The sequence below is a fragment of the Mesoplodon bidens genome, assembly GCF_964165515.1.
Source record: "Mesoplodon bidens genome assembly, chromosome: 12".
NCBI lineage: Eukaryota > Metazoa > Chordata > Mammalia > Artiodactyla > Ziphiidae > Mesoplodon > Mesoplodon bidens.
In genome coordinates, this window is record NC_138168.1 from 63,886,812 (window position 1) to 63,906,620 (window position 19,809).

A 19,809-nucleotide genomic window follows, 5' to 3' on the forward strand; every position below is an offset into this window, starting at 1 on the left:
CTACTATTATTGTGTTATTGTCGATTTCCCCTTTGTGGCTGTTAGCATTTGCCTTATGTTTTGAGATGCTCCTATATTGGGTGCATAAATATTTACAATTGTTATATCCTTTTCTTGGATTGATCCCTTGATCACTATTTTTTTATGTCTTTAATAGTCTTTATTTTAAAGTCTATTTTGTCTGATATGAGAATTGCTACTCTAGCTTTCTTTTGATTTCCATTTGAATGGAATATCTTTTTCCATCCTCTCACTTCTAGTCTGTATGTGTCCCTAGGTCTGAAGTGGGTCTCTTGCAGACAGCATATATATGGGTCTTGTTTTTGTATACATTCAGCCAGTCTGTGTCTTTTGGTTGGATTTAATCCATTCACATTTAAGGTAATTATCGATATGTATGTTCCTGTTACCATTTTCTTAATTATTTGGGGTTTTTTTTTGTAGGTCCTTTTCATGTCTTGTGTTTCCCACTAAAAGAAGGTCCTTTAGCATTTGTTGTAAAGCTGGTTTGGTGGTGCTGAAATCTCATAGCTTTTGCTTGTCTGTAAAGCTTTTGATTTCTCCATCAAATCTGAATGAGATCCTTGCTGGGTAGAGTGATCTTGGTTGTAGGTTTTTCCCCTTTCATCACATTAAATATGTCCTGCCACTCCCTTCTGGCTTTCAGAGTTTCTGCTGAAAGATCAGCTGTTAACCTTATGGGGATTCCCTTGTATGTTATTTGCTGCTTTTCCCTTGCTGCTTTTAATATTTTTTCTTTGATTCAAATTTTTGATAGTTTGATTAATATGTGTCTTGGCGTGTCTTTCCTTGGTTTTATCCTGTATGGGACCCTCTGTGCTTCCTGTACTTGACAGACTCTTTCCTTTCCTTAAAAACTTAGGGAAGTTTTTAACTATAATCTCTTCAAATATATTCTCAGATGCTTTCTTTTTCTCTTCTTCTGGGACCTCCATTATTTGAATGTTGGTGCATGTAGTGTTGTTCCAGAGGTCTCTGAGTCTGTCCTCAATTCTTTTCATTCTTTTTTCTTTATTGTGCTCTGTGGCAGTTGTTTCCACTATTTTATCTTCCAGGTCAATTATCCTTTCTTCTGCCTCTTCTATCCTTTATTCTGCTATTGCTTCCTTCTAGAGAATTTTAATTTCATTTGTTGTGTTGTTCATCATTGTTTGTTTGCTGTTCAGTTCCTCTAGGTCCTTGTTAAACATTTCTTGTATATTCTGCATTCTATTTCCAAGATTTTGGATCATATTTACTCTGAATTATTTTTCAGGTAGACTGCCTATTTTCCTCTTCATTTGTTTGGTCTGGTGGGTTTTTACCTTGCTCCTTCATCTGCTGCATATTTCTCTGTCTTCTCATTTTGTTTAACTTACTGTGTTTGGGGTCTCCTATTCGCAGGCTGCAAGTTCATAGTTCCCGGTGTCTGCTCTCAGTGGGTGAGGTTGGTTCAGTGGCTTGTGTAGGCTTCCTGGTTGAAGGGACTGGTGCCTGTGTTCTGTTGGGTGTGGCTGGATCTTGTCTTTCTGGTGGGCAGGGCCACATTCTGTGGTGTGTTTTGGGGTGTCTGTGTACTTAGTATGACTTTAGCCAGCCTCTCTGCTAGTGGGTGTGGTTGTTTTTGTGTCTTGCTAGTTGTTTGTCATGGGGCATCCAGTACAGTAGTGGAGCTTGCTGGCCGTTGGGTGGAGCTGGATCTTAAGTTTGAGACCAAGATCTCTGGTAGATCTCTCGCCGATTGATATTATGTGGGGCTGGGAGGTCTCTGGTGGTCCAATGTACTGAACTTGACTCTCCCACCTCGGAGGCTCAGGCCTGACACCCAGCTGGAGCACCAAGACCCTGCCAGCCACACAGCTTGAAAGAAAAGGAAGAAAAAAAAACTGAAACAGATAGAACCCGAAACCAAATGGTAAAAGCATAACTAAACAGACAAAACCACACAAATAAACTTATGCACACACACTCATAAAAAGAAAACGAACAAACAAACAGCAACAACAAAAAATGAACCATCAGAACCCTAGGAAAAATGGTAAAAGCAAACCTAAACAGACGAAATCACACAAAGAAAGATACACATACACACTCAGAAAAAAAGAAAAAAGAAAAAGAAAGAAAGAAAGAAAGAAAGAAGAGAGCAACCAAACCAATAAACAAAGCCGCCAATGATAACAAACACTAAAAACCAAACTAAGATAAACATAAAAACCAGAAAAAAGTCAGATGCAAATCCCAAGTCTCCAGTTGCTCCCAAAGTCCATTTCCTCAATTTTGTGAACAGTTGTTATCTATTCAGGTATTCCACAGATGTGGGGTTCATCAAGTTGACTGTGTGGATTTAATCTGCTGCTCCTGAGGCTGCACAGAGAAGTTTCTCTTTCTCTTCTTTATTCGAACAGATCCTGGAGTTCAGCTTTGGTTTTGGTCCCACCTCTGCTTGGAGGCCACCCTCAGGCATCTGTTTCCTGCCCAGACAGGAGGGGGTTAAAGCAGCTGCTAATTAGGTTTCTCTTGCTCACTCAGGACTGGGAGAGGGAAGGGTATGGTAGACATAATTGGAGTGTGGGGCAAACTTTTGGCAGCCGAGGCTGGCATGACACTGCAACAGCCTGAGTTGCTCCAAGTGTTCTCCTGGGGAAGTTGTCCCTGGATCATGGGACCCTGGCAGTGGCGGGCTGCACTGGCTCCCAGAGGGTTGGGGATAGTGACCTGAGCTTGCACACAGGATTCTTAGTGGCAGCGGCGGCAGTGTTAGCGTTTCATGCCTGTCTCTGGGGTCTGAGCTGATAGCCGCAGCTCTCACCTCTCTCTGGAGCTCACTTAGGCAGTGCTCTGCCTTCTGTGGGTGCACAGAGCAGGAATCCCCTCTCCTCAGGCACCCAGAATCAATAGTCTCTTCCCTCTTCAGCAGGTCCAGACTTTTTTCCAGACTCCCTCCCAGCTAGCTGTGGCACACTAGCCCCCTTCAGGCTGTGTTCACGCAGCCAACCCCAGTCCTCTCCATGGGATCTGACCTCCAAAGCCCGAGCCTCAGCTCCCAGCCCCCGCCCATCCTGGTGGTGAACAGACAAGTCTCTCAGGCTGGTGAGTGCTGGTTGGCACCAATCCTCTGTGCGGGAATCTCTCTGCTTTGCCCTCTGCACCCCTGTTGCTGCGCTCTCCTCCGTGGCTCTGAAGCTTCCCCCCACCCTGCCTACACCCCGTCTCCACCAGTGAAGGGCCTTCCTAGTGTGTGGAAACTTTTCCTCCTTCACAGCTCCCTCCCAGAGGTGCAGGTCCTGTCCCTATTCTTTTGTCTCTGTTTTTTCTTTTTTCTTTTGCCCTACCCACGTATGTGGGGATTTTCTTGCCTTTTGGGAAGTCTGAGGTCTTCTGCCAGCATTCAGTAGGTGTTCCGTAGGAGTTGTTCCACATGTAGATGTATTTTTGATGTATTTGTGGGAGTAAGGTGATCTCCACATCTTACTCCTCTGCCATCTTGAAGGTCTCTTGGAAAGAATAGATTTTTAACTGTAGTTCTCTTGTGGATACATTTTTTTCTAGGTAGGTGAAGTGTCTTGGAATTGTATCTTGATTTAGTAGATGTGTAAGGGGTACCATTGTACAGATAACAGTGTGAGGTAATGGTTTCCATCTGGCTTCTGGAATCACACAGGCTTGATTTGAATCCCAGAACTTCTATCTATGTGACCTGGGCAGTTTATCTAACTTCTTCTATACAACGAGAGTAAATGATAGTACTTATCTCTTCACATTAGATGTTTAATAAATGTTAGAACAACATTTTCTGTTTTACAGAGAATAATTGATGTATGCATGTTATTGTCAAAATATAATATGTTGAATTTCACTTTAATATCAATTTCATAAAATTGTACATGAGGGTAAGGTGCTGAGTAAATAGATAAATGATTAATTGACAATTATATACCTTTGAGAGATACAGTGTATGATCCTGGAGTCTTTGCTTTCTAAAGCTGTAAGATTTATTTTCTAATTAAAATAATTTAAGATTATTATGTATATTTACAAAGCCCCAAATAGAATTCTTGAGTTTTCAAAATAAATGTTTATTATTTTTTTAAATTTGGAAGTTCTTGTTAAAAAATTCCAAACAAAAATAACCTGTGACCTTTGTAATTATCAAGTTTGTTTTCAGTAAGGTATGAAATATTAAAAGAGGTAACTCATTGTCATAGTAAATATATATAAAGCCTTTCAAAATACTTCTGAAACTTTTTTAGGGGTCAGAAATCTAGAGAGAGTTTGAATGTACACCATATAACAGAGAAGGGGGGACAGGTTCTAGGGAGAAACCATGTCCTTTTTAACTCACAACATGCCTCTTAACATTCATGCATACATTACTACTTCATGAAACCATAGTGTAAACATGACAATATTTATTATTGAATACATTTCAAAAAATAGTGATGAAAAGTTGAGCAAGATTACTTATTCTTGATAAATTAAATTTATTTTGTGTGAGAAAATTGCCAGTCTTCTTAACAAATAAACTTCTAAATTTCAGTAAGAGCAGTGTAGGAATAATTATAAAAATCATGTAATATATTGAGAGATTATAATCATAAAAGCATGTATACGGATGTGGATGAACTTTCCACTCTCTAAGACCACCTTCTTCACTATATTGCCCTCTTTTTTTTGCAAGAAAAAACTTCATCAGTTCTTTGCTTTCTAATGAGTCATTCCTATCAACAGACAAACATGTTATTCCATCAGTCTTAACCTGTTATGAAGAAAATCTTCTTCAGCCCCACTTTCTCTTTCAGGTTTTGCCCATTTTCTCTGCTTATAGAATAATTTCTCAAAAGAGTTGACTTGTTACCTTTCATTCCTCTTTCCCCATACCTCTTGAATCCACACTAATCAGCCTTTTACTCTTATCCTTTTACTCCACCAAAACAGCTCTGTTAAGGTCCCCGATGACCTCTACATTGTTGAATCCAATAGTAAATTCTCAGTCTTTATGTCATTCAGCCTCTCAGTAGCATTTGATGCACATGATCACTCCTGTGAAAAATGCTTTCTCCATGCCCCACACTGAACTCTTGATCTTTCAAACATGCTCCTCCCATAGTAAATGGAAACTCCATCTTTCCCATTACTTGGACCAAAATCCTTGGTGTCATCCTTGACTTCTTTCTTTCTCTTAAACCCCAAATCTGATCTGTTATCAAGTCCTATTGGCTCTATGATCAAAGTATATCCAGAAATCTGGCCACTTCGACTCTTAGTGGAAGATACCATCATCTCCCACCTGGATTATTACAAATCTCCCAAATTGTCTCCCTTTTTCCACCCTGTCCTTTCCTATGGTCCCTTCTCCATACAACAGCCAGGGATACTTTCAAGAAGTTAAGACATATAATATCATTTCTTTATTCAAAATTCTCCAATGACTTCCCACATCACTCAGGGTAAAAGCTGATCTCCTCATGATTCCTGTGAGTCCTGTATCATCTGGTGCCTGCTACTTCTGTAATCCTGACACCCCGATAGCTTTGACACACACGTGTCAGGGATATTGAACTTGTGTCCTTTGCTTGGATCTCCTTGTGGCTCACTCTCTCAATTTCTTTAAGAGTTTGTTCAAATTTCACCTTTTCAATGAAGCTTTCCTTGACCTGCTTATTTAAAATTGTAAGTCCTAGCCCTTTATACTCCCAGCCCTCTTCCATGCTTTATTTTTCTTTACTGCACTTGCTACCATATAACGAAATATATATTTTATGTAAATGCCATCAGAGTAGGGATTTTTTTCCATTGCTGTATCCCAGCACCTAGAACTTGTTCTGGCACATTATATGTATAATTTGGTCCATTCATATATATGAATGGATCAAATTAAAAATAAATTCTGCCTAATTTGGTTTAATAAAATTACTTGCATTCACCTTATATTGAACATCAGGAATTTTGTTCATATTGACTGTAGAGTGTTTTAGATTCCAATCCAGTGATAATCCAATGATAAATTTCAAAGGTTGTTTAAGTATTCAATGAGAACATTACTTTATGGGAAGTAATCTACATTTGTAGTAAATGCATCAAGGAACTAGTGTATGTGAGAAAGCCCTGGCATGGATTATCAGTGATTATCAGCTTCTCAACAGTGTTCACCTGGCTATAAATATGGTTCTTTATAGTCAATGATTTAATGAGAACACTGTAGTCAAATGGAAAGAGCCTGAGATTTTAAGAAGCCTAAGCTACCCCTCATCTGTTGTGTGACCCTGGGTGAATTATTTAACCTCATTGGGTCTAAAAAAATGGTAACAACAGCAGGTTAATTGTGATGATTAAATGAAGTCTAAAAAATTCTTTGAGAGCAGGGACTTTGTTTTGTTCACTGTTATATTCTCAGTAAGTATGACATGTGAACAGTATGTATCCAGTATTTATTCAATAAAATAGGTACTTGTTGAATGAATGAATAATGTGTGTAAAATACATAGACCAGTCCATGGCACAGTGTAGGCACTCAATAAATGGTATCTATTTGATAGTTATTAGCAAATTAACTACATATCTTTAGTTATACAGAACACTTGGAGATTTAAGGGCATATAGTAGATTCTAGCTGACTTTAATTGTTGTTTTTTATTGGATAGAATTGAAGATGTTTGATTGAGTTTATAGATCAGAATTTTAAATGTAGAGTTAGAAAGTATTTTTATTTGCTTTTCCCTTGATGACAAGAACCATTCAACACTAAAACTATAGCTATGGTTAAAATAGAAGCTGCAATACATTTTTGTTAACAGTAATGTCAAAATACAATTTCCTTTGGTTTTTCTATGAATTTGATGGTAGAACTACAAGTTAATGGTCCTAATGCTTTTAACTGAGTTGATAACCCACGGTCTCCTCACATAGTGCTACCACAGCAGAATCCAGATGTAGCAGTTATCCAGTTACACCACCTTGTAGACAGATCTTTGCTGATGTGTTCATTGGTTACCAGCACAGTGTTGGCCATATTTATCTCTAGACACAGAAGAGTTAACAGCAGAGGAACTGGAATTGAAATATATAAATTCTAGTCACAGGGCTACAGTAAGTAAACATATGATGTTAAATTATTTGACTCAGTTCCTGATCTATTAAAGGTGGATAAAAAGTGCATGCTTTATCCATATTTTAATGTAATTTAGAAAGGACAAGTACTTATTTACCCAGGGATGCTTTGGTTTCAAGCAACAAAATAACATCTAAAGTTTGCTTAAATAAAGGGAGAGTTTTAATAAGATAACAGGCGTATCTCTTAAAACCAAAGATGAGATGTGTCACTAAGGTATGAATGAGGTTTTGGAACAGAGAACTAGAAAGCCCTCAGAAACCATAGCTCCTTAATCAACTGCCTCTTCTCTGCACCACTTGTGTTCTTTATGTTGCTTTGTGTTTCTAATTCATTTTCTTGGTTTTCCCCATAGATTGGCTCTCTTGTTTGGCTCTTTATCACACCAAGTCTTCAGTTGGTAGTCTTAGCCACTAATCTAGCAACTTGACAAGTAGAGTGCCCTCAGAAAATCAAGTCAATCTCTCTGTGTTTTACAGCAAATTCCCAGAAAAGAGAATCTCAGAGACCTTGCTTGGATTAGGTGTCCCCTCTGGTCCAATCAGCCATGGCTCAGGTTTGGGTTACATTTCTTGCTGCTCATTCAGTGGGTTCTGAGGGAACTATGGGTAGACTGTTTAAAAGAGTGTCAATGTGCAAACAAGATGATTAGCTTTTCCAGTTCATGTCTAAACTTATTTGGAGATTAAAACTAAATATATGAAAATTTTAAATTGATCATCTGTGTGTTTTTCCCAATATATTGATACTTGATGTAAAACATTTCTATTGCCAAGAAAATTGACTTGATTATCTATGACCTGAAAAGGTTAATTTACTCAGAGAAGTGTCTAATTTACAAGTATGGAGTGATAAAGTGAGGGGGGGCAGTGTTCACAGTGCTTCATTTGAGGTTTTAACACCACAACTTCCTTCTCCCAACACCTCAGTGACACCCACTCACTTAACTTTCAACTCCTTTTATCTGATATTAAAGAGAACATGAAACAGAGCAAACTAGCAAACAAAAAACTCTGGGAAATATTTAGATCCTTATAAAAACACAGGAAGAAAGAGCTTGCTAGAAAAGTTTTCAAAAAGTTATATCTCTGGGGTATATGATCTATCTCAAATAATTTGTTTTTATTTCATTTTATGTAAACATATATATACACACTCACACTACCAAATTAATATTGACTAGACTCCAGTGTGTTTTTGGTTACCTGAGTACTCTGGAAAGTCTCTTTTCAAAGATTTCTAAATGAACTTTACTCATACCTCACTGCATATGTGGCTATAGAGAAAAGTTTGGGGCATATGGAATAGTATAAAAAATAGAAAAAAAACAGAGATAATCACACTACTTATAGGCACCAATTGTTCATATTTTATCATACTTCAGTATTTTTTTCAATATTTTTTATGAATATTTTTTCAGACTGCTATATGCCTTGGTACCCTGTTTTTTCCACTTACTATTTTATTATATGATGCTTCTGTGTCATTAAATGCTTCATAAACATCTTTAATAGTGTCATAATGTTCTGCCAAATGGATGTGCCCTGTGGTAAAAAATTTTGTTTACCTTTACCCTAACAGTGGACATTGAGGTTGTATTCTATTTTACTTTATTAGAACTGCCATATGTGATAATATTTTAGCATAGTTTCCCAAGTTTTGTTTGTATCATAAGGAAAATTGCCAGAAAAGAATTGCTTGATCAAAGTTTATACACTTTTTTCATGCTTCTGAAACCATTTCCGAATTTCTTTCCAGACTCTCTGTACCATTTTACAAATTCATCAACAATGAAAAGATGTCTTTCCTTGTACCCTTGTAGTATAAAGTATAATCATTAGAAACAAAACAAATAAAAAAACAAAACAACCCTCTGCTACTTTTATAGGGAAAAATAGTATTTTGTTTTCTTTGACAACTAGCAAGGTTAACTTTTCTTTTTTTCACATTTAGTCACTTGGATTTCTTCTGAGGAGCATCTGTGTGTATCTTTTGCTCAGTTTTTCTTTTGAGGTCCTAATGTTTTCCTTAACAACTTTTATGAACCTTCTATTTATTAAGTGTATAACCATTTGTCATATAATTTAGTAGTATCATGTTGTTTTACATACAGATGATTTACATTTTTAGTTCATTAAATCTATTGTTCTTACTAGAAAATTTTCCTTCTGACTTTTTATTTAAAAAAATTCAAACTTACAGAAAAAAACAAAAGAATAATCCACTGAGCCCTGTATACTCTTCAGTTAGATTCACTAGCTGACAATGTTTTGTCAATTTTTCTCCCCCACTCTTTCTCTCTCATATATATGACACATACATATATATGTATGTGTGGGAATATATATTTGTGTGTGTGTGTGTGTATACACACACACAATAAAAGAGATTTATTTATTATTGTTGAACTATTTGAAAGTAAGCTTCAGACACTTGGTTGCTAAGTTCTTCATTGTATCTCAAGAATAAGGATATTTTTCAGCATAACTAGAATACTATTAATAATACAATTAAGACAATTAACAATTCTGTAATATCTAATGTCCATTTCATATTTGAATTTTCCCTCTTATCTCACCAATAAACCTTTTATATTCTTTTATTTTTTATCCAAAATCCAATCAAATTTCATATATTGTTTCTATCATATGTCTCTTTAGTTTATTAAATACTTTAAAAAAATTTAAGAAAGTCTTTTCCTAAAAAGAGATTAAACAGGTTTCACTTATATATTCTACTAGTTTTTTAATTATTATTTTTTTTTTTTGGCGGTACGCGGGCTTCTCACTGTTGTGGCCTCTCCCGTTGTGGAGCACAGGCTCCAGACGCGCAGGCTCAGCGGCCATGGCTCACAGGCCCAGCCGCTTCGCGGCATGTGGGATCTTCCCGGACCGGGGCACGAACCCGTGTACCCTGCATAGGCAGGCGGACTCTCAACCACTGCGCCACCAGGGAAGCCCTAATTCTTTTTTTTTAACAACAAATTTTCATATCCGATTGGAATTTATTTGGCTTACGGTGACTGCTGAATATCTCAGATTATTTTTTCTTTCTAAATAGCTTATTTTCTCCTAGCAAACTTTATAAATACCTCTTGAACTTCTCACTTATTTCTAAAATCTTATTTCTAAGATCTTAGTCAGCATTTATTAAGTTCATATACATATAAATAGAATCTGTTTCAGATAAGTTCTCTGATCCATTAATCCTGTACCAGATCCATATTAATTTAACAATTGTAGATTTGTAATGGATTTTAATATATGATGACTCTAATCATCAGTGTTCTCATTTTCCACTGGCTTTAAAATGTTATTACATAAGTTTTGTTTCTTAAATAAGTGTTAGGATCTTTTTCATTTCTTCCTCCATTGTATAAAGAATATCACATTGATATTTTCATTGAGATTCTAGTAATTCTTTAGAATTATCTTTTATTAAAGTTATATATTTCTCTTACTTGATAACTCTTGGTACTTATAGGAATGTTCATCTCTATATTAACATCACTCAATAGCCCCAAAAGCTTAGGTAAATATGTATGGAATATTGCTTGAAATACATGTTGTTTACCCAGTCATAGATGTTCTAAATTCTAAGCCAAGATTAAGCCACAGAGGGCCACAATTCTGTACAATATTTATTATTACCTCTCTCTTCCGCACAAATCCACCCTCACTGTGCTTATGAAATTGTACTTTACATGAGGCCATTAGCTTTGATTATTAAAACGATGCCTCTATTAAATTTGTTGCTGTTTCAGCATTAAGGATTGCTGTTTGTGACATTATGTAGGGTCTTACTTGTGAGAATCTGTGGGAAATTTTTTCTCTAGCCTCACTATAAGGAATGCTTTTCCCAAATAGATGCTGTGTTTTAATCTTATGGATACTGAATCTTATAGTTTACTGTATTTGAATTTGTACTTTTGTTGTTTGAAATCATAGAGCCAAATTTGTGAACCCCATTCCTTCATTTATTCCTTCAGGTCCCCAATCATTAATGTATGATTTAAAAAAATTCCTAATTTCTTGACTTTTCTTCTATGAGTACATACTTGGATCCAAAGGGAGTTTCTGCTACCTTTGCTGCTTTAATTGGTTTATTTGTGATTTTTTGCCTTTCTTTTTAAAATATTGCACACTTACCTATAAACTGAAGGAATGGTTTCAGGGAGCAGTAAAAGAATGGAGAGAATACCCACTATGGTAATAATGAGCTTGAGTCTCATGTTTTAAAGAGACTGTAAGTTTCAGCTTTGCTCTGTCATTGGAGCAGGAGCGTTGTAAACACTTGAAAACCACTACATCCAGGCCTAAGCTGCCTTTGCTCCATTCATTCTATAAACCTTCACTCACACCCTTCAAAATATGAGAGAATTGACCTCATTACTATGTATAGAGATTTTACTTCCACAAAAGCTCAAGGCTCTTCGGGGGCTCTTAGTATTACAGCACAGATTGCAAAGATTTAAATTAGTGCATTGTTATATATTCCAAAATGTTCTTTTAAAGGATGAGTGTACCACAGTCCCCCTTCCCCAATTCAAGGAGGAGAAAGAGTTCTGATCCCATATTTAAACAGCTGCCTGAAAGGAAAAGATATTCTAGTCACACTGGGCAAAGTCTCCAGGCATGTCACAGACCATTCTGCCTTCAGACAGAATAAGGTGATGACAAACTATTTACACACGTGTATCAGGAGAAAGGGCTGTATGCTCCTTTCCCCTTCCTGCAACTTTCTCTTTTGATGAATGGTTTTCTTTAAAAGCTAATATCCTCATTGTAATATAAGGTGCTATAAATATATGTATGTGAACATATGTACATGTACCTCTTTTTCTCTTGGTATTTTGTAATAGTCAAAAGTCATATTTATAGTGACATCCCTTCATGTAGAATAAAGAACCTAGAAAAAATTTTTTAAACCATTGACTTGTGTACTTTATTTATTTATGTATTTATTGGCCATGTGGGTTGTGGGATTTTAGAGATTGAACCTGAGTCCTCAGCAGTGAGAGTGCAGAGTCCTGACCACTGGACTGCCAGGGAATTCCCTAGGGAAAAAAAATTAATTTTGTTAATAAGTAGTATTGCTAGAGGAAATAAGATTACCTTTTCACAAGCTGAAGTAATAGGCTGATAAATTCAGGACCAGAGGTCATGGAGACAAATGTTTGGTTTTATTCCTAAAAGGGCAGAATAGGGTTATCAAACCTCACACCATTGCATAAGAGGTTAAGCCAATCCCTCTGAAGAGCTAGCAGACATTTTTCTTTTACACCTGGGTGTTAGGCCTCCATCTGGATTTTTTGTTCCTTGTGTGCTTTTTAGATTTTGTGTGTATGTAGCTAAGCTTTGAAGAAGTTCACTCAAAGTAATTATATCTCTGAAATTGTAGAGTGTTTTGGATTAAAGTCATAATTATTCAGTTGCCTAGTTTTTCTTCCAATAAAAATGGTAACCATCAAACTGATAAGACTCAAGAATTTCCAAAAAGCTCTCGGCTAAACTATGTACTATTTGCAACTTTTAAATAAGGAAACCATTCATAGAAACATAAGAAGAAAGGTCTTTTTAGCAGACAAACTTTAGATATAGATGTTATTTTACTGTTTTGCTGTCAGTTTTGGGTTTCATAGCTAGGTACTTGCTTTATTCTGAATAGGAATCGATATTTATTGGTTTAAGGTGACACTGTGTAGAAATTATGGATTCATTTCCTTGAAGAAACACCAAATATGAAGGGGTCAGGGTAGAATTTTCATTATACTTTATTATCGAAGAACTGTATTTTATACTATTCAATAAAATTAAACTTTAACTTCATCATAGATTTTTCACATTAACAGCCAAGTGTTGTTGCCTTTGGTGATCTCTGTAATGCCTTTTTCTGCCTTGTGATTGTTACCACTGTTAGTGGGAATTCTCCTTTAGCCACCTAGGGTACCTTATTGGATGACAACACCAAATCTGGAAGTGCCTTCTATCCTTCAAAAAAAATATGATGTGCATTTTGTATTTACTGAATGTTCTTGTAGCCCATATTTTTGAAAATGGGTAATATAAAAATAGTATATGAATCACTGATAGATTTCTTTTGATTTTGATTGATTGATTATCATATGTTTGATTATCATATGTACATTTTTGATTTGTTTGATTATCATGTGTACATTTGATTATCATATGTACATTTCCCCAAATCTTCTGGGTAGGCATTTGCTGTAATTTTCTGGGAGTCATTTCCACATATGTGTCCATCCTTGACAAAGCAAAAGAAAGAACAGTGGCCAGATTTTTCTGAGCCAGTATCTGACCTGATTTCTTTCTCCCAAAGAATTATCTATCAGTCAGGCTTGATTTGTAAGACGTGCTTTGTTGTTTGAAGCACAACTATTCACTACTTTTAATAGAAAAATACAGGAGCTGAAAAATGGTTTTTTAAATAGAGCCAGCCCAGGTAGCTTATGAGCATAATCTTTTTATAAAATATTACAAAAATCCTTCCTTCCAACTTTCACATTCCAATTGAGCCTAATCACTTTGCAGGTTTTGATGATCCAGCAGGTATGAAGATATACATTAAATGCAGTGTTGACAAAGGAAATTCACTAGCAAGGGTTTCATTAACTGGGGATTAAGCTAAAACCCTTTCCCAGAATTGCCAATAAATGAGACTCTAATCTAAAATTTCACATTAAGTTTAGTACAACTAAAATGTGTGTGTGCACATATGTGTGTGTGCTTGCTGAATGAGTGTGTATATGAGTAAGGGCAAATCCTAAAATGAGTTTTTTTTTAAATTTTTTAGTTGGCTGGAAGAGTACAAATTTTTCTGGTTATTTTGTAAATATAAGGTACTAAGCGAGAAAAAGTTTTACAGCTTAAAGCATACTCTGTAAATCCGTCCAAGCAGATACAGAAATACATAATTGAGAGATTTGAAAGATGAGCTCTTTACTATGTTATATGGGTGGATTAGGTCTGATTTGAAAAAATAGTTTTAATATTAATTTTATAGAATTCACTTTTTAAGAAGGATGTTTGTAAAGTTGATCCTGAAAATGCCATTCTGAAAAAGCACTTTGCAATTTTTCTTGTATTTTCTATTATATTTGGACTTGGTTTTAATTATTAAACTACCCTAAAGTTAGAATGAAGATGTCTCAGATCTTATTGATTTTTTTCAATACTGATTTAAGTAAAGATTTTTGAGACAAAATTGGTTGTAATTGCACATATCAATGGAAACCTAATTTTATGATTAAATTACAATAGTTGGCTATTTATTAACTGTATTTTTTAGTTAAGAGTATGAGCTTTACCAATTGTGAGTCTGCATAATATGAGCTAATACTGAATCCAATGGATAATGGCTTATTAAATTCCAGTTTGTGGTGTTGTGATCTAATTTCAATCATGAAGGCTGTGATAAGTTTGGAGATGTTTATCAAATAATCATCCTGAGAGATTCAAATCAACTCCATGGACAATTTGGTTTAGTTTCCCTACTTTGAGGCTGGTACCTTTTATCCCACCTCTGCAAATGAATCAAAAAAAACTTTGAGAAGTTAAGTGACTTGCTTTTGGCCTTGCATCTTGTTTATATATTGTAAGTGGGGGACTAGAATGCAGGTAGGTTTCCCATCATCCTGTTTAGAGTTTCCCTCATTGCATCACACTGCATTTTAATTAATTTATTAATTTACACTTAAAAAGGTGAACTAATTCCAAATATATCCAAAATTACAGAATAGTATAGAAACCTTCATGTACTCAACACCCAGATTAAATAATTATCAACTCATAACCAGTCTTTTTTACATCTACACCCCAATTTACTTTCCTTCTCCCATATTATTTTGAAGTAAACCCCAGATATTACATACAACACTCACATGCACACATATACAAAAGATGAAATTTAAGTTTATACTGATGTTTCCACAGGACTACAGGAATTTATTCTCTCTGGTAAATGTGTACCTCTTTTCTCTCAGGCTGAAATTCCTGGTTCTTAAGAGTTTGTTAGAAGTAGAATATGATCTAATTTGCTAATGACTAATTTGCTTTTACATATTACCCAAATAACAGCCTCAGAATAGCAATACCAACAATATCACTGACAATATTATTGCTGAGAATTGTTTAATTTATTGTGTGTTTGTGTGTGTATGGGTCAGTGTGTGATTCTTTTTATCCTTGGGGTATAAACTATTTAATTTAATTCTTCTTCAGTTACTTGGAGATGACAACAAACCACTACAAAAATAAAATTAGGGCATGTTCAAGCATAGGAGAAAATTCTCTAGAGAGCCTCTGAAGTTTATATGGTTACAAAGTTAAGCACAATGTGAGGAACTGCATAGGTAATGAAAAGCAACTCCTTTATATTTTGCATTGGTCTGTTGTGGTGAAATCATAACCAGAACACCATGCATACTCCCTAGTTCTTTTCTTTTTTTTAAGGGTAAATTTATTATTATTTTTAATTAATTAATTAATTAATTAATTTTTGGCTGCATTGGGTCTTCGTTGCTGTGCGCAGGCTTTCTATAGTTGTGGCAAGCGGGAGCTACTCTTTGTTGCGGTGCGTGGGCTTCTCATTGCAGTGGTTTCTCTTGTTGTGGAGCACGGACTCTTGGCGCGTGGGCTTCGGTAGTTGTGGAATGTGGGCTCAGTAGTTGTGGCTCGTGGGCTCTAGAGCGCAGGCTCAGTAGTTGTGGCACACGGGCTTAGGTGCTCCCCAGCATGTGGGATCTTCCCGGACCAGGGATCAAACCCATGTCTCCTGCACTGGCAGGCGGATTCTTAACCACTGCACCACCAGGGAAGTCCCCTTAGTTCTTTTCTGGTGAGACGAATGAAACCATTACCAAAAATTTAAAAAATATTCTTAGAGACTAGGAAAATACAAGTAAGAAGGACACTGGGGGAAAAAAAAAACACTGGAATTACTCAAAATGGAGAAGTGAATCTTAGGGGAATAATTGTGTCACAATCCTCAAGTATGAAATATTTCCTTCTCCACTAAGAATAGAAAGCTGATGAAAATTAAAATCAACCAACATTTTTGAGTATTTTTATAAACCCCAAACAGGGCTATGTCTTCTAAGGGAGACAGGAATATATGAAACCTAGTTTCTGGTTTTAGAGTTAATGCTGTAATAGGCATTCTTGGGTTATCTTCCCAGTTCCTCTTCTCTGGCACGTGGTCTCAAAGCAGGTGTCCCTGGACATAGCTCATTTGTTCAGAGGTGGATATATGGACCTAAGCTGGGGTAGTCATATTGTCTCTTTCAGGAAATATCAACTGAGACTAAAAGAGTTAGGTCTCCATCTCCATAAGTCTCTTAAACACAGGAGGTGTATAAGTCTGTTATGTATGGTGTGGTCATTTTTTGTTAGGTGGATAGAATTACAACCAAAAGAAAAGAAGAATATAGAAGAAAGTAGGTGTACTGAGAGAAACAGTGAGAAGAGGTGGAAAGAGCAGTCCTCTGACTCCCAAGAGCCTCCCAGTTTCTACTTTGATTCTTTCTGGAGGCTTAGCTATATTTCTGCTATTCGAGTCTGTGAGACACTCCTGCACACTCTATTTGTGGTTATTTGTTTATTTTGTCATTTCTTTACTTACTACAATATGTGAAGAACATGTTACAGCTAATATTCTAGGATTCACATGGAGTTATGACCAAACTGATTATACTTTGCAATTGTACAGTAACTGGTGGGACTTCTTGAGTTCCCTGTGTCGGTGTTTCACACTTTTCACCCAACAAAGGATAAGAATGGATGCTAAGAAGCAAAAGGCATGTATTGTGCTGGGTATCTTCTGTTTGCTCCTCCAAATCTATTCCCTACTTTTCCTTCTCTCCCATAGTGCTGACCTGTATGGATTCTAAATAGACATCAATGTTCTTATCATTGTACAGTTTTTTTTCCTTTCAGATTTCATTACTTTGTTAACTTTTCCTTCCCTCATTCCTTGGGCCCAGGATGGTAAGCTCTGTTTTGCTAGACTGTCTTTGTTGGTTCCCCTATAGTGACACACTTGTAAACAGTATCAACTCTCCTTAAATTATGCTATGTCAAGTGTATCAACAATTTCCTTGGGGACCCTGGCTAATGAAGATGGTGAGTAGTTTGGGATGTGTTGAATTGAGGTCTTGGAGATTTACATTGAGGGAAGTTCCAAAGAGAAGAGATGGGGAAAGGTCTGAACTGGTGACATACTTTTGGAAATCAGTAGCAGAGAAGTAGAAGATGAGATCACCCATGTGGAGCACCAGGTGGAAGATAGAATACTGGGAACACAGACATTGATGAGGCAGGTGTAGAACGGGGATCTCACAAGGGAGGGGGAAGATCCACAGGCGTCACATTATTGAGAGAAGCAGGAATGTGCAGCATAAGGGTAATCAATGGGGTGGATGGTTTTAAAAAGGGCTGTCATTATCAGCGTCTATATGTGGCAAAGAGAGCTAGTAAGATGATAGTTTAAAAAAGAAAACTCTATGTGGCAATTGCAAAGTGAAGATTGTGGAAGAAATGGAAAAGTCAATATAGAACCAGTAATGTTGTAGAGACAGAAGCTAGATTGAAGATGGTTGAGAAAGGGGTGGGAACTACCCCTTCCTCAAAAATAATAAGGGCTAAATATAAATACCGAGTATAGAATTGGCTAATTTGAAAACCCCAATCAGACATTTAAACAATGACCTGTAGGTGGGGGAAGATACAGTCAAACTTGAACCAGTTTACCTAGTTACTAAATTGTTAATATGGAATAACTTGGGCTATACCAGATTAAATATATGAGAGCCATTACTGATCAGATGAAAGAAGGTGAAAATACATTTGAAGAACATATTACATGGTGACACTTACATACTACTCTTGTACGAAACTTTTGGAAATAAAATGACATTTAAATAAAGAGAAGGGAAATTTCCAAAATGTTTGAGTAGCAGATCCAGTCTGCTGCTGTATATAATTTGAAAAATCACACACTTTTTCTTTATTGTATCTTCCTAGTTCTCAGTACAAGTTTCTCTTTTTAATGTTTGGTGGGAAAACAGAAGTATCTGAGTTTTTACTTTGACCTTTTTTTGATATAGTCAGTGGAATCAAAACTCCTTGGGACCAAAAATACATAAAACAAGTGTACATGAACAGTACTTTAAAATGAACTCAAGTTCATTAGAGTCATATCCACCACTCTTATTTGTGTCAAATAGAAAGGTGAGATGGCTTAGAAAATAATAAACATTTTTTCTCTCAACAAAATCTCCATTTTCTACCTCAGATAAGGGTGGTCTCAAGTCATCAATAGCTGATCTGACAGAGTAAATCTCAAATTGCTGCCACGATAATCCTTCTTTGGTATGACAGGCTGATCAGGAAAGAAATCACAAGTGTCTCAGAAATGAGCTTAGTTGGCGAACAATACTTTCATTATCATCTAATGAGGTGAATATAATCTCTTTTATCTTTATACATTAAAATAAAGTATTTTTTAAGGAACAAGTATGTTTATCTGGTTAAAATAAATGATCACCTAATTATCTTTAATAATTTTGAACCCGATAGGAATAATTTAAAATGAATACATTTTGTTTGCTCTTTCATTTATTTAAATTGCTTATGATCTCTGTATGAAATGTCATTAAATAAAATAATAGTCATGTGAAAGTCCAATAAGGCTTAATGTATAAGTCTACAAAACAAAGAAGTGTCATTGTTCAAATGTCTCTTGGGGTGAAAATGGAAAACAATTAAGTTTTAATGCCCAAGTTTGGTTCTTATCCCTGATTCTGTACCTAATGATCATCCTACCTGCCCTCTAGAATCGTGTTTTATATGACACTTCAGGGCTCCCTTAATAATACCATGATTATTGACCAAATCACAGGTCTAGTTGTTGAGATAGGTCAAAAGGCTTGATCTGGAGACTTGAACTAAAAGACCTTTTTTTTTTTTTCAATTACAAAAAGTCTTTATTTTAGTTGCTTATATTTGGACTTAATACTTTATTTAGTACACTTCATTTTGGTTGTCTCAACTCCAGACCTTTGACTAGCTCAAGAAATTATTCCAACTAGAGTTACAGAGGGACTGTTTCAGGTGGATTAAAATATGATACTTGTAATATATGTTAAATAGCGTATGAGACAACAGTATTTGATGCAATAAACAATTTTTAAAAATATATGAGAAATGATTTAAATATGGATCAGATTTGAAAAGTACTATGTTAAAGCCTCAGAAACAAGTTTTTTTTTTTTAATTCTAGGATTTTAGAAAACTCTTCAATAGCAAGCAATTTACAAAATATCCATTTTTCTGAGCAATTGATACAGGTAAAAATCCAAACGTGCCAAGAAATGGTACTTAGATTTCCTTGCAGGCCAATTCATGTTAAGTTTCAAATCTAGCAAGGAAGACCCAAGTGTGTTTTTTATTAAAGCTTAAACAGCCATCTAGTGTAATGTTCCTGAAGTTTCATCCATCATGCTACCAATTTCTTCATCCTAGAGAAACATTATATTCTCTTGTTATGTCTCAAAGACAAGAAATACATTCAAGAAGTTTTGCAAGTGACAAATGAATAATTGAGAGAACAAAAGTCATAGGCAGCATTGTGCTTGCTAGAAGGTGTTCAGAAGGTAGGGCAGACATTTCCAAAACATTTTACTG